The sequence below is a fragment of the Pistacia vera genome, unplaced genomic scaffold (assembly GCF_008641045.1).
Source record: "Pistacia vera cultivar Batoury unplaced genomic scaffold, PisVer_v2 Contig23, whole genome shotgun sequence".
Lineage (NCBI taxonomy): Eukaryota > Viridiplantae > Streptophyta > Magnoliopsida > Sapindales > Anacardiaceae > Pistacia > Pistacia vera.
The window spans coordinates 552,054-569,107 of record NW_022196035.1 but is presented as its reverse complement, the minus strand read 5'-3'; the positions used below and the strand labels follow the sequence as shown (position 1 = coordinate 569,107).

General features: G+C 35.6%; 1 pseudogene; it reads right to left on the bottom strand.

The window, feature by feature from the left end:
- Positions 1–1,259: 1,259 nt before the first annotated feature.
- LOC116131166 lies at positions 1,260–2,791 on the bottom strand (annotated as a pseudogene).
- Between the last annotated feature and the right edge of the window lie 14,263 nt (positions 2,792–17,054).

The following is a 17,054-nucleotide window of genomic DNA, read 5'->3' as shown; positions in this document are numbered from 1 at the left end:
TATTTACTTAACGAAGAATTTCAGTCTTCTTCTTCACTTCCTCTGTTTCTTTTCAGCTCACTAGGTTTACATTTCCTCTCTAAATCAACTATTTGTATGGTTTGTTGTGTAGTGTGTTTAATGCTTTCGATGCTTACCGTGCCCAAGGACACGAAAAGAGAAAGCTGTTGAGTCTGCACAACAAAAACTAGGAGTTCTCAACGAGCAGATTAGAAACAAGAAACTTTTTGGCGAAAACATGAGTTTTCTAGGCTTGGTTTTGGGTTCTATACCTCACTGGCTACAGTTTATAGAAGAACGTGGAGGCATAAAGGTTCTTGATCCTCGTAAGTTTCCATCACTGTATGAATGGACTTAGAAATTTGCAGAAACCCCGTTGCAACTCAAAGAAAGAATGCCAAAGAAAGATGACTTGATCAACTACTTCCGAGCTAGCCAAATCAGCGCTTAAAGATTACAATCCTGTCGAATTTCAGAACTACATAGAGGCAAAAACCTTGTAATAAAGTTGTTATTGAATGCTTAGATAAGTATTTCCTTTAAAAATAACGTCGATAGCAGTGAAATTTTGTCTGTTTTAATATTTACACTATAAAAGAAGTACTACAAGTGCATTTGTTGCTTTAATGTTCCCTGCTCCCCTGATAAACAGCCTAAGATTAAACACATTACAAAAAATGAAATTTCTCTAGAAAGTAAGCAGGAATATGATTAAATCTGTCTTGTAAGGTCACACTTTCAGGGGAACAAATGCCCCGAAAGATGAATCAAAATCCTTACCGAACTTTGACTAAGTAGATTGGAGGGAATGATCTTACGTATAACATCTGCAGTAAGGAAGAAGCATGATTCATGCATCACAATAACCTTCAAATAATTCAATCACAGAACAATGTCCTAAGAAGCTACTAACATCTTTCCTCTAAATTTATGAATGTCCAATTGCTTCAAGATGTCTTTGACAGTAGTTCTAAAATTTTTGCAAAATGAATATGAAGAATCTAGTTAATATCACTATTTCTGCTCCATATAAACAGTTAATGTAATGCCTCCCATAAACTCACACCAGTTCACCACCACCTTACCGATCGATACTCAGCAGCATTTACTTTCCCAGTAAGGGCGATAACATTTGAGGGAGAGAACAGTTTCAACTGTCAAGTTAACTTGATATTTACAAGCATATCTAGCTATACATGTAAATATATGAATATATAACATCCGTGCTAGAATTACATTGTTGAATTCTGACTATAAATTCAAAAAGAACAAGAGGTAGTGACACGGCGACACCGACACCAAAATGCAGTCCCCCCACTTCTGCCTCTAGCAACTGCTATTTCATCATCAATGTAAAACCAAATAAAGAAAGGATCCTTGTTGCTTGGCTCTCTGTTATTTTTTTTGGCCCAGACTGATCTCTAGAGGTTTCAAATTCCCAATTTTGATGCGAATACATTCAAAAATGAAGACCAGTATTCTCTTTTTCCAAGAAAATCTGCCTTCAAATGTCAAGCATCCAAGTGGGGCAAGATACACCCCATTCTTAATCCTCTTTCCCTGATAGTAGTTGAAAGTAAGACTGATTACTTTCTTGCTTGATTGATGATTTTAGCAATTTCGCAAGAAAATCCAAAGGCATAGGAAAATTACAAACCGTAAAACAAGAATAATTACTAGAATGTAAATCTGCATGAGCATCTACAAATAAATGACTGGAGGAAATATCACAATATCACACACTGACACATAATCATTTATATACTTCTCTATTGAGACCATGATCAGACCGTGTACATGTTCTAACAATGCAACCTCACTTCGATATCCTAAAGAAACAAGCAGTACATACTTTTGTGTAAAGATCAGTTTATATTTCTCCATCACCAAAGATTCAATGTTGAAATGTGAATCAGTTAAAAAGAACAAGAGATGCTTACAGCAGCGTCAAACCTCTGAACGGCTGCAAGGGGAAAGTAGCGACCACCCTTTAATTGCTTCTACAATATATAAATGATAACAATAAGAATTTTAACTCAATGAGAAAACTCAAAGTCACATATATAATCACATAAGAGAAAGCAATGCAAGTATACGAACTTCGGCAGTGAAGATCAACATCCAAGTTCTGCCAGGAGAGTCTCTGTACCACCAAGTGTCTCCAAAAACCCAGCAGGATCAAGGTTCGCTTCTCGATGACAGAAAGGGCCGACAGAACTTCTTCTGCCGAAACCTTTCTAGTTTTTGCAGCTTTTTTAAACGCTTTCACACTCTCCTCTACTTTCTAAACCATAAAATAAACTCAAATAATTCACACTCTCTTATACCACCAACGGAAAAATAGCAAACAAATAAAGACCACATAAGTTGAATTAACTGGTAAGACAATGAGATAATCAATAATATTTAATCAATCAAATAAGCATAGCTGTTTTCCTTTTCCTTTAGTATTATGAGCAACAAAATCTAAGGTACCAAATATCTTATATAGTTATATATAAGCTCAAGCAGCAAAAAAGATTGGATTTTTGACATAATCAAATATAAAAGAAGATGAATTTACTGAGTCGGATTGCTGTTGTTCTTGAACAAGAAGTGGGGAAAGAGCAACTTGGTCTTTTTCATCCAGTGTAGCATTGATCTTCAGACTTGGTAAATTGAGATGACAATTGTTTGGAGGGTTGAAAGAAGGAAAAGATGTTATGTTGGTTTTGAGAGGCAGCTTAGAGTTACAGGTGTTGAAAGAAGAAACAAAAAAGGGTGAGGGTGAGGCACATGCATGTGAGCCCATGGGTTGTGAGTTTGAGAAAGAGAAGTAGCCATTTCTTCTTGCTTATATCTTCTCAATTAATTCACTTTTTGTTTGTGGATTAGATTCTCCTGTTGAAATTTATTAGTTAGTAACAGTTACATATATTAGTTGTCACTATCTGTTAGTTTAGTTAGTGTATTTGTTAATTAGTTTCTAAATAAAGTTCAGCTATTTAAAGCACACATTGTATTGAGAAGTCAAGTCAGAAATAAAAAATACATTTTCCTTTCTCTCTCTTCTTTCTTCCATACAGTATCTCAACTGTTTCTATTCCTAAAATGGTATCAGAGCACTTTTTCGATCTAACTCATTCAACAACAAATTTCAGCTATTTTTGTTCGATTCAACCAAGATTCTTCTCTGTTACATTAAACTCATTCAGATTTTTTGTTTCTCTCTCTAATTTCTTTTTTGCAATATTTGATTTCTTTTGCCCTAGTTCTTGATTGACAATGAGTGGATCTACTGAGAGAACAACAATGGCGGCAGATTACAACAATCCGTTGTATCTGCATCCTTTAGACACTCCTAGAAATCAAATTGTTGGCCAAACTTTGATTGGAATTGAAAACTATAGATTATGGAGTCGTGTGATGTGAATTGCACTTTTAGCAAAGAACAAGCTAGGTTTTGTGGATGGCTCATTTACACGTCCTTTTGATCCACTTCAGGCACAACAATGGGATCGTTGCGATGCGACAGTCATGTCTTGGATTATGAACACTATTTCAAAGGATTTGGTTATTGGAGTTGTATACGGGAATACTGCTGCTTCAGTATGGAAAGATCTTAAAAAAAGTTATGACAAGATTCATGGATCGAGAATTTACTTAATCATGAAGGAGATTGCTACGACTCAACAAGGCACATCAACGATTCCAGTTTATTGCACAAGATTGAAGATTCTTTGGGATGAATATGCTTCAATGCTTCCACCTGCTAATTGTGCTTGCGCTGTTTCTAAAGTTACTAAAGAACATGAACAGACTCAAAAGTTATGCAATTCCTTATGGGTCTGAATGAGAGTTATTCGACAGTTCGCAGTTCCATTTTATTGATGAATCCATTACCTACGGTCAGCATTGCTTATTCAATGATTAATCAAGAAGAGAAACAGAGAGGAATTACGTCTACAATTGACTCTCAATCTGAAGTGTCAGCTTTTTTTACTCACAATTTTAAGTCCACAAATAATCATGCTTAGGGCACCAAAGAGAAGAAGACTATGGAGTGTGAATATTGCCATTTGAGTAATCACACCATCAATTTTTGTTGGAAATTGCATGATTATCCCGATAATCGACAAAAAACAGAAGAGACGAGGTACTTCTAAAATTCCTATTGCTAACCATAGTGAATCTGCTATGATGGATGATCCACACAAGACTTCTGCTTCCATGAACAAGCCGAAATTCTCAAACTTCTTGGCAAGGATGGTTCAAATACTCCTAGATTGACTCAGGATGATTCTGAAATCGCTGCCAATATAGTAGGTAACATAAATTCTCTTCTTGGAATGGCTTTATATAATGAGTGGATTCTTGATACAGGAGCGAATGACCATATGACTTTTGTTTTTCAAAGCTTGGAAAATATTTCTTTATACAACTCTACAAAAAAACCCAGTGTTAAACTTCCAAATGGTATGACCTCCCCAATTACCCATACTGGTGATATATCCCTTTCTTCTCGGATTAGACTCAAAAGAGTTCTTTTTATCCCTCAACTTCATTACAATTTATTGTCTGTTTCTAAATTTTGCAAAGACAATAATGCTACTATTATATTTTTTCCCCATTTTTGCCTATTTCAAGACCTATGGACTGGGTCAATGATAGCGATTGGTAAAGAATATCATAGGCTCTATTATATGGTTCAACCATAGGATGATAATAAGTCTTCCTCTGTTATAGATAATAAATCAGATTGTAATCCAATCTTGACTGCTTGTTTAGAGTTAATAATATCATCTGGCATCATAGATTAGGCCATGCATCTTTTTCCAAAATGAAGTTGATTCCTTCTCTTACACACATTTCTGTGCAAGAATCACTTCATCATTGTAGCATTTGTCCTATGGCTAAGCAATGTAGAAAATCTTTTTCTCATAGTACATCTTCTTCAAATAAAATTTTTGATATATTACATATTGATGTATGGGGTCCTTACAAGGATACCACATATAAGAATTTTAGATTTTTTCTTACTTTGGTTGATGACTATTCATGAGCGACTTGGACCTTTTTAATGGTTACAAAATCAGATATCTTTCATTTTTTCAAAAAGTTTATTTTGATGATTCAAAATCAGTTTTCTATTACCACTAAAAAGATTAGGACAGACAATGGAACTGAATTTTATAATAAAGATTTTGACATTTTTTTTAAGTTCTCTTGGTATAATTCATGAGAGTTTGTGCCCTTATACACTCCAACAAAATGGGGTTGTAAAAAGGAAACACCACCATATCCTGAATATTGCAAGAGCTCTAAAATTTCAATCTCATGTTCCTATTCGTTTTTGGGGGGAATGCATTTTGATTGCTACATACATTCTCAATAGGGTTCCAAAAACTCTCCTTCAAAACAAATCTCCATATGGAATTCTTTTTCATAAACCACCTAACAAATTTGAGAGTCTTTGGATGTCTTTGTTATGCTACTGTTTTACCAAAAATAGATAAATTTAGTCCAAGAGATTTGCCTTGCATTTTTTGGGTTATCCTACCTTTCAAAAGGGATACAAAGTGTTTGATATTACTCATAAGAAAATTCTTGTTAGCCAAGATGTTGAGTTTTTTAAAACCATTTTTCCATATTCTGATTTAACACTATACAGAGATCTAAAGCTTTATTTCCTAGTGCAGAAACCATATTTGATTCAGATTCACTTGGATTCATGCCCCATTCTACAGATATTCAAAACTCCAATCCTTCATTTGCACCAGTTCATAGGTCTTCCACACCTTCAAGTAATATTCTTTTTCATTATGATAATTCTGATTTTTATCCTTCCGCTAATATTACTTCTCAGTCTATAAAGCCTGTTCCATCCAGAAAATCTACCAGGACCACTAGACCTCCCATTTGGCACAAAGACTATCACATGCCAAATAACACCAAATCCCATTTCTAATTTTATTACCATTGTTTTTGATTTTTTCTGCATAGACACGTGTCATAGTGCCATTTTATCTGATAATATTTTTTTCACTACAATCAAAATTCTTCCTAGCTATTATCACTCCACACATTTTACATATCATCAAGGATAATAATGTTAGATACCAAATGCAGGCTTTATATTTGTTCATGCCTTTAGGATCCAGCAAACTTACAGATTTACATCTCAAACATGGCACTTGCTTGACCCAAGCTGCCCTTGTCTTTAAATCAATATCGATCTAAATGGCTTTATTGCTTTCAAACAATTGCAAATTAATTATGTTATTCCTAGAGCTTCGCCTTACACATCAATATTGCATGTCTCCATTGAAGGCAAAATAACTTGAACAATGCAAAAAGGTAGATATTATAAACAATATGGACGTTAATATATGTAAGAAAAATAGGAAGAGATTATATGTTGGAGTTGTCGACTACTTCAGCATTAAATAGGTTACACAAATGCATTAGGGGGTCTGTAAGTCATTAATGTTTTATTGGATTTGAGCTTAAGAATAATAATCCTTGTAAAACTAGGTTTTGTCACTCTAAACCTAGTATATAGACATATTTTTCTCCTGTTATGAGTGTGATAGCAATCAGAGGACAATTCATTCATTGTAAACGAGAAAGGTGAGGCATGTTGCAATAATATTGACTCAACTGTGTTGGACTATAAAAATGAAACTACGCCATTTCTAAGAAGACAAAAGGAATGACAACGTTTTCATTAAGAATATTCAATAGCCTAGTTGAGCTACCAGCTACAGTTCTTCTTCTTTAGTCTTTAAGTATAAAAGTGAATAGTGCACTGTGTATTAGTTTACTTTTACTGAAATACATAAAATCTTTCTTCGAATAGTTTCTCTTTTTTTCTTCTTTTTCTCTACTACTCCTACATATCTCACATGGTATCAGAGCATTGACTAACGTCAATGGCTGATAATTCCCATCCTTCTAAGTTCCTCAATTATAAAAAAATGTTGAACAACTTCAATACCTCGACTAATTTTGCTCCATTTGCTTTTTCATCTGGTTTACAAGTTGTGAACACTAAACTTACGCATGACAACTATCGATTTTGGAGGTCGTAGATTCTTTTCGATGCTGGAGCTCACGAATTGGAGGACTACTTAATTGGTAATATACCTTGTCCTCCTCCAATAATTGTTACTAAGCAGATTGTTTCTAAATCAATTCATGATCCTAAAGATAAAGAAAGTGAAATTAAAGAAGAAATAAATGCAGCCTATGTGAGTTGGAAACTTACAGACAAGTTCTTAGTAACCTAATTATAAGCATCAATTTCTGAGAGCATGTTTGATTATGTATTAAAGTGTCACTATTCACATTAAGTTTGGTCTGCACTTGAGCATGAATTTGAGATTGACTCTAAGGCTCAAGCACTTCATTTAAAAAATTTGTTGCAAACAACTCAGAAGAAAGATCAAAGTATTGATAGCTATGTTAAGAGAATGAAGAAATTAGCTTTAAGACTATATGCAAGTGCTTAGTTTGTGTTTGATGAAGATCTTCTTCAGTATGTTCTTGATAGACTTGGTCCAGAATATGATGCAACAGTTGTTAATCTCACTTTAAGAATCGAATCAAAATCAGATTCTGTGACCTTATAAGAAGCAAAGTTCTTGTTGCAAAAGTATGAGGTTAGATGAGACAAGTTCAACACATTGGAATTCTCTAATAGCTCAGCTAATATAGCAACTACTAGTCAGACAAACCCCTCTAGAAAATGTGAGAATATTGGTCCATCTCTCGACGTTTTGCAGCATCATACTCATCACTCTGCTTATCAAGTACCTATGAGCTCATCAAATTAGCCTAGATCTTCTGGCATTTATAATCAGATGCCTACTTTTCAATATGAAGGCTCTTGGAACAATTATAGACTTACTATGAGCACTAATTTTGGCAGAGGCAAAGGTAGGTTTAATAGGAGAAGGAGACCAATGTGCCAAGTATGTGGCAAACCAGGACACACTGCTGTCCAATGTTATCACCGATATGATTCACCCTATAGTAGAGGTTTTCAATCTGGAAACAATTACCAACCTGGTGTTTTTCATTCGCTATCACAGGTTACTAATGCTAATAATGGTTTTCAGTATAATCCATCTTTTTCAGTTGGTGGTGTTAATCAGGTTGCAAGGCCTTTCCCAATTGCTAGAAAAATGCCTTTCAGTGATCATTTTTCACATCCAGGATCTGCTTAGTTCAATCCAAATTCAAGCTCTTCATTAAATGCACAACAACACCTTAACACAGTTAACCAATCTGCTTCCTCAATCAACCAACTAGCTCAACCAGTCAATTTCTCCTAAGTTCAACCTATGTATATGGGCTTGCCAAGTCAACACTCATCTGCTGGTTCTCAAAATGGTTCACAAGCACACATAACTCTGCACCCGCAATAGTATTCAACTCTGCCATTTGCTAATGCAAACACTCTCACTAATCCAGTTTGGTACATGGATTCAGGGGCAACCAATCATATTGCATCTAACAATCATATTGCATCTAATCCAGCTCACCTGAATGTTAGCAAATCCTATGAAGGGTCAAATCAGTTGCAAGTGGGCAATGGTGAGTTGTTGCACATCTCCCATACTGGTATCTCTTCTTTACCTAGCAATTTGCATTCCAAATGTCTATATCTCAAGAATATTTTGTGTGTTCCAAAAATTACAAAAAAATCTACTAAATCTCTCTAAATTTACAAAGGATAACAATGTAGTTGTGGAGTTTAATTCTCATTGCTATGTTGTAAAGGACATAGTTACTAGGGCAACACTACTACAAGGGGACCTTAAGGCAGGGCTTTACCAGCTGGTGATACTTTCAAGTTTGTCAGTCCAGCCTTTGATCTTCATAGAAAAACCTTTTTCAAGTTCACCCTCAATAAATCTTGCGTTCTCTCACACTCATGACCTTAATAATCACATCAATAGCTCCTTAAGTTCACTATTAGATCCTATTTTTAAGAATAAATTCAGTAGTGACAAGTACAATATCAATCAGTTTGTCTGTTCTGATTTTGCTAAACAACATGTCTCTTCTTGTACTTCAATTTTTAGTAATGAAAACAATGATATTTCTGATTCTGATGTTTCTTTTATTAGCAATAATCAAAATGTCAATAAAGTTGATTGTGATGATGATTGTTGTGGTCATAATGAATCCTCTGTTTGTGTGGTTAATGATAATCAGTTAGCTAATGTTATCAATCTACGTGTATTCATGATAATAATGATCCAATTATATGTTCTCTCAAACAAGAGTGTGCGAATCCTGTTCATAAATGTATAAATCATGAAAATTACATTTCCCACTATGAACATCATACTGAACCAATATCAACTTGTGCTCTAACTATGAAAATTATTCCAACTTTATAGTTTGGCATAAAAGGTTAGGACATCCATACATCAAAGCATATCAACACATTATGAGTTCTTTACTAAAGAAATCACATTTGAAATCTGTTGAGTTTTGTGATACTTGTCAAATAGAGAAAATGCATCAAACCTTCCCTTGTTCATCATTTCGAGCAAACTCACCCCTTGAACTCATCCATAATGATATATGGGGTCTTACCTCCATTCCTTCCATTGAAAAATTTAGATATTATGTTTCTTTCTTGGATGACTATAGTAGGTTCACTTGGCTCTTTCCACTTAGAACCAAGGCTTAGGTGAGATCTCTTTTCATTAAATTCCATTGCTTAGCCGAAAGACAGTTTGACCACAAACTTAAATGCATTCAATCTGATCAAGAGGGTGAATATAAAAGCTTAATTCCTTACTTAACTAGTGAAGGTATTCAATTTAAGCATTCATGTTCTTATGTGCATCAACAAAATGGACGAAGTGAGAGGAAACATTAACATGTGGTAGAAACCGGTTTCACTTTATTAGCTCATGCATTCATGCTGTTGCATTTTTGGTGGCTAGCTTTTGAAACTGTAATTTATTTGATTACTAGAATGCCAATTGAAATCTTACAATGTGTGACACCCTATCAAGTGTTGTTTAAATTTTCACCTTGCTATGAGACCTTAAAAGTATTTGGATGTGCTTGTTTCCCATTCCTAAGAGTCTTTAACCAACTAAGTTTAGCTTCCACTCTAAAAAAATGTGTCTTTGTAGGATATAGTTTGGTTCACAAAGGTTACAAATGTTTAAGTTCAAATGGCAAAATCTTTATCACTCCAACTGTCAAGTTCAATGAAAATGAGTTCCCTTTTTCTTCTAGTTTTTCCAATATTAGTCCGGCCACTTTACCGTCAGTTGATCTTCTAATTCTGTACCACAGTCTTTTCCTTTTGTGTCAATAAACCATTCAAAAGTCCCATATCAATCAGTTGGACTTGGACCTGTTGAACCTGCCCTTGCAGTGGTTAGTTCTTATAACAATTCTCCTTCAACTAGTACATGGAATCTGGACTCTACACTTATTGTTAATCCTACACACCTCCACTCATCAAAATCCATTTCTCCACCTCAACAAAAATTGCATTCATCACAACCACATCTGTTTGGAACCATTAAAATTGATTTTATAGCCTATCTAAGACCATCGTTATCCTTTAAACCAACTCCCTCACCAGCCAAATCAGGTCCCTTACCTACACAGAACACTACAACCTTCTCACATCCAGCATAAGCCAAACAAGTATCCCTACCTGCTCAAACAATCATGACTACATCACATTCACAACCAGCACCTGTCTTAATTCTAGCCAAATCAGGTTCCTTACCTACACAAACCACCACGACTACATCCTCCTCACAATTAGTACCAAAATTACCAACAACTAGACCTGTAACAACTACACAATCATGTTCTCTTGAGGTTGATCTGACTCCTTTACAGTTTGTTAGCATTCGACCAGTTTTAGATACTTCTAGCAATGTTCATCCAATGCTTACAAGATCCAAACTGGCCAAGTTACATTCTCTTCCTCTCAAGTCATCAATTTAGCCTTCAACTCAGCCTACAAACCAACCTATAGCTCTTTTACTTACTAGATCAGTTACACTAGCACCGAATTCAGTTTAAGAAGCCTTGAGTAGCACTGAATGCAAGACTGCAATGAAGTGTGAGTATGATGCTCTAATTTCAAATAACACATGGATACTTGTACCCTTTTCATCAGAAATGAACGTTGTTGGAAACATGGATATTTAGAGTGAAATACAACTAGACCTTTACAAACAACTAAAACTGTAACAACTGCACCATCATGTTCTCTTGAGGTTGATCTGACTCCTTCACAGTTTGTTAGCATTCCACTAGTTTTAGATACTTCTAGCAATGTTCATCCAATGCTTACAAGATTCAAACTGGCCAAGTTACATTCTCTTCCTCTCAAGTCATCAATTCAGCCTTCAACTTAGCCTACAAACCAACCTACAACTCTTATACTTACTGGATCAATTACACCATAACCGAATTCAGTTTAAGAAGCCATGAGTAGCATTGAATGGAAGACTGCAATGCAGTGTGAGTTTGATTCTCTAATTTCAAATAACACATGGATACTTGTACCTTTTTCATCAGAAATGAATGTTGTTGAAAACAAATGGGTATTTAGAGTGAAACATAATGCAGATGGTTCCCTACAAAGGTATAAAGCCCAGTTAGTAGCCAAAAGGTTTCAACAAACCCCAGCATTAGACTATTTTGATACTTTTAGTCCAGTCATTAAACCTTCAACAATTAGAATTATCCTCACTTTGGTTGTTACTTATAATTGGGATGTTCAACAAATTGATGTGAACAATGCATTTCTCAATGGCACTCTAAATGAAGTTGTTTACATGGTGCAACCCCCTGGTTTTGAAGATACTATGAAGCCATAACATGGTTGTAAATTAAACAAGGCTTTATATGGGCTCAAACAAGCCCCTAAAGCATGGTTTGATCGGCTGAAGCAAGCACTTCAGGACAAAGCATTCAGAAACTCTGTATCAGATTCAAGTTTATTCATCCTCAACCAAGACACACAAGTTACCTATGTTTTGGTTTGTATTGATGATATTTTACTAACTAGATCTAATATGGCATATGTGAGTGCCCTGGTGCAGGAACTTAATGATCAATTTGCCTTGAAAGCACTTGGTTCTTTAAAGTATTTTCTCGATCTTGAAGTTACAAGGACGACCACTGAAATTCATCTAAGATAGACCAAGTATGCTAATGATTTGCTGCAAAAAACAAAGATGATGAAAGCCAATTCATATGCTACTTCTATGACTGCAAGATCAAAATTATTTCCAATAGATAGTGAACTGTTTCAGATCCTAGTTTGTATAGAAGTACAATGGGTGCTCTTCAATATCTTACTTTAACAAAGTCTGATCTCAACTTCACAGTGAATAAATTAAGCCAATTTTTGTCGTCTCCTACTAATCTACATTGACAAGCTTGTAAAAGTGTCTTATGGTATATTCAAGGCATAAAAGATCATGGTCTTAAGTTCACACCAGCTGCCTCTTTGGAGATTGAATGTTATGCCGATGCGAATTGGGGCGGTAACATAGAGGATATGAGGTCCACAAGTGGGTATTGTGTCTACTTAAGACCAAACCTAATCCAATGGAGCTCTAGAAAATAAAAGGTAGTAGCTCTATCATCCATTGAAGTTGAGTACAGAGCTTTGGCACATACAACCATTGAAGTTGAGTACAGAGCTTTGGCACATACAACCATTGAAATTGCTTGGCTAAACAATGTGTTTAATTAATTGGGTCTATCAATTACTAAAATTCCCGTAATATGGTGTGACAATGTGAGTGTGGGAGCACTGGCTTCCAATCCCGTGTTTCATGCTAGAACCAAGCACATGGAGATTGACACTGTGAAACTTGAAAGAAAAGAAAGATAAACTTGATTCTAGCTGAATGATACTTTGTATTAATCAACTTGATACAATAATTGCTGCTTTTATACTTGAACGAAATAGGTGAAGAAATTGTGAAAAGGTTAAGAAAAGAGTAAAGAGTAAAGTTGCAGCAGCTGTCAAAACATGTTTGAGAAGAAGACTTTTACACATAAAGTAAAACGTCATCGTTTGTAAAACTTCCAGTCAAGTCCTATCATTTTGTGAACTTGCAGTTAGCACCATGAATCTTTGGTCAACAGTTCCCCTCAAGCTAAGCTGCTTCTCTTTTCCATTATCTTTAATATTTCCCTCAAACTCAACTGATTCTGCTTTCTTTCCATTTTCTTTAACATTTCCCCGCAAACTCAATTGATTCAAAATTCTCCAAAAACTACTCCATTACTTCTGATTTGCTGCACTATTTTTCTGCATCACCAAAACTGCACAAAATTTCTGATCTGTTGCATTATTTTTTTGCACCACCAAAACTGCATAAAATTTCTAATCTGCTGCATCATTTTTCTGCACCACCAAAATTGCATAAAATTTTTGATCTACTGCATTATTTTCCTGCACCACCAAAATTGTATAAAATCTGCTACATTACTTCTACATCATCAAAATTCTGCATCAATCCAAAAACTGCATAAAAATTCTGCATTAACAACTCCACAACAAGTAATTTGCTGGACCATTTCTTCAATCCAAAAAACTGCATAAAAATTCTGCATTAACAACTCCACAACAACTAATTTGCTGGACCATTTCTACATCACCACATCAAAACTGCATAAAATTTTTGCTGGACCATTTCTGCATCACCACATCAAAACACAACAACTAATCTGCTGCACTACTTCTCTGCAGCCATTTCTAAATCACCACAACAAGTAATCTGCTGCACTACTTCTACATCACTACATCAAAGCTGCATAAAAGAAATTCTACAATCACCACAACAACTAATCTGTTGCACTACTTCTCTGTAGCCATTTCTAAATCAGAAACAGGCATGGCAAGAACATTCAATTTCTGTCTCAGTTCCTGAAACTGAGCTACTGACATAGCCTTGGTTAGTACATCTGCTATCTATAGCTGAGATGGTACATACTGAACTGCAATATTCTTTGCAAGAACTTGATCCCTGATGTAGTGAACATCAATTTCAATGTGTTTGGTTCGTGCATGAAAAATAGGATTTGCGGCAAGAGTACCCGCACTCACATTATCACACCAAATAACAGGGGGAGTTTTCAGTTTTAATCCTAACTCTGAAAACATGCTCTGCAGCCATGCAATTTCAGTGGCTGTGTTAGCTAATGCTCTATAATCAGCTTCGGTTGATTAAAGAGCAACCACCTTCTGTTTTCTTGAGCTCCATTGAATTAGATTAGGACCAAAGAACACATAATACCCACTTGTAGACCTTCGGTCATCCAAACTACTACCCCAATCCGCATCAGCATAACATTCAATGCTAAGAGATGCTGCTGACCTGAACTATAATCCATAGTACTAAGTGCCTTTTATATACCTTAAAACCCTTTTGCAAGCTTGCCATTGAAGCTCAGTAGGAGCTTGAAGATATTGACTTAGTTTGTTTACTACAAAGCTTATATCATGTCTAGTAAGGGTAAGGTATTGAAGGGCTCCTATGGTGCTCCGATAAAGACTAGGGTCTTTGAACAAATGGTTGTCTGTAGAATAGAGTTTGATACCTACAACCATTGGGGTTGAACATGCATGAGAATCTTGCATTTGTGTCTTAACAAGTAGATCAACAATATATTTAGTCTGTTTTAAGTGAATACCATCCGGTGTTCTTGTAACTTCTAACCCCAAGAAGTATTTGATGGAACCAAGTGTCTTTAAAGCAAATTGATCATTCAATTCTCGAACAAGCTGATGTATGGATGAAGAGTTGGATCCAGTAATCAAAATGTCATCCACATATATAAGAATATATGTAACATGACCATAATTTTTACAAATGAACAAACTAGAATCAGAAATAGAATTCTAAAATCCTTTGGCAATAAGTGCAAACTTCAGCTTGTCAAACCAGGCTCTAGGGGCTTGTTTTAGGCCATAGAGAGCCTTATTTAATTTGCAAACATAAGAGGGAATAGCAGCATTTTCAAATCCATCAGGTTGCTGCATGTAGACTACTTCATTCAAAGTGCCATTAAGAAATGCATTGTTCACATCCACTTGTTGGATATCCCAACCATTAGTTACTGCAAGGGTGAGAATGATCCTAATGGTGGAAGGTTTAACTACAGGACTAAATGTTTCAAAGTAGTCCAACCGGGGTGTTTGTTGAAACCTTTTAGCAACCAATCTAGCTTTGTATTTTTGTAAAGAACCATCAGCATGAAACTTGGTCCTAAACACCTATTTATTCCCAACTACATGCATGTCATTAGTTCTTGGTACCAAAATCCAGGTGTTGTTTTTCATTAGTGCATCAAATTCCATTTGCATAGCTTCTTTCCATTTAGCAGTAGCTAATGCCTCTTTCACAGAACAAGGTTCAGGGAGGACGGGGGTGTTACCAGATAAAATAAGTGTAGTTTTTCCTGAATGGTTAAGGGTCATGGAAGAATTGGTTTTGGACCTTGTTAACATGGGATGTGTGTTTGTATTTGGAGGCTGATCAGTTGATGTAGTGAGAAACTGTGAGGGTGCCAAGTCACCTACAAGTGGGCAGTGAGTAAGATCTTGATTAGAGGATGATTAAGAAGTGACAAGAGAATGAAGAGGTGGATAAGAGGTCAGATCTATTACAAGTGTATGGTTTGAGAGTTTGGAATCAGTTTGCTTATAGGGAGAAGGTATTAGTTCAAGAGAGGAATTTTGAGGATTGGACACTGGTTTAGATGAATCAGGTGCTGTGTTTAAAGAATTTGGAGAGGAATCAGTAGGTAAATTGCAGTTATTTGCAGGAGCAAGATCAGACTTATAGGATGATAATGATGAGGTAGAATTTGATACTCCAACTGTTGAATGAGGACTAACTTGAGAGCTCAGTTCTGCTGGAAAGACTTTTTTGCTGGACACATCAGGTGGTTGAACTCTGGAATAACGAAAATGAGTGTTTGACTCTTTGAAATATGATTCTCTAGGGGCTGAAGTATTAGGCTGACCAAATCTAGATTTAAAAGGAAACTCTATTTCATGAAATTTAACATTAGGAGTAATGTAAATTTTTCCTTCGGCACTTAGACACTTATAACCTTTGTGAATTAGGTTTTATCCTACAAACACACACTTTGAAGAGTGAAAGCTAAGTTTATGTTGATTATAATCTCTCAAATAAGGGAAACATGCTGACCCAAAAACCTTTAAAGAATTGTACAGGGGTGGTCTACCAAACAGCACCTGATATGGTGAAATAAAATCCAAAACAGCAATAGGCATTCTATTTATTAGAAAAGCAGCATTGTCAAATGCAAACCACCAGAGATGCATAGGCATGGATGCATGTGCTAACAAAGTTAAACCTGTCTCTACTAAGTGTCTATGCTTCCTTTCACTTCGTCCATTTTGTTGATGCACATGAGCACACGAATACCTGAACTGGATTCCTGATTTTGTTAAGTAAGGCACTAAACCTTTATACTCACCCTTTATACTCAACCCCTTGATCATATTGTAAACAATGGATTTTATGTTGAAACTGTCTTTCAGCTAAGTGATGTAATTTGATAAAGACAGATTGCACTTCAGCCTTGGTTTTTAAGGGAAATAACCATGTAAATTGACTATAATCGTCTAGGAAATGGATATAGTATTTGAACCCTGCTAAAGATGCAATTGGAGCTGGACCCCATATATCACTATGAATCAATTCTAATGGTTTAGTGGCCCTAGAGTCAGAGATAGGAAAATGGTTTCTATGTGCTTTGCCAAGTTGGCAGGCATCACAAAAAGATAAGGCTGGAATGTTTTGTGATGAATTTGAGTGCACTTGATGCATGATTTTATTAAAAACTATTGAGTGTGGATGACCTAGACGATTGTGCCAAAGTGAGGAAGCAGTTTCTTTGTTGCTAACAGCTTGTAATGCTAGAGATGGATAGCCAGTGATGCTGGATTTACAGTTAGGAATATTAAAAACAGATGCACCTATATCAGACTATAGATTTCTGTGTATTTCAACATGATTTGTATTTGA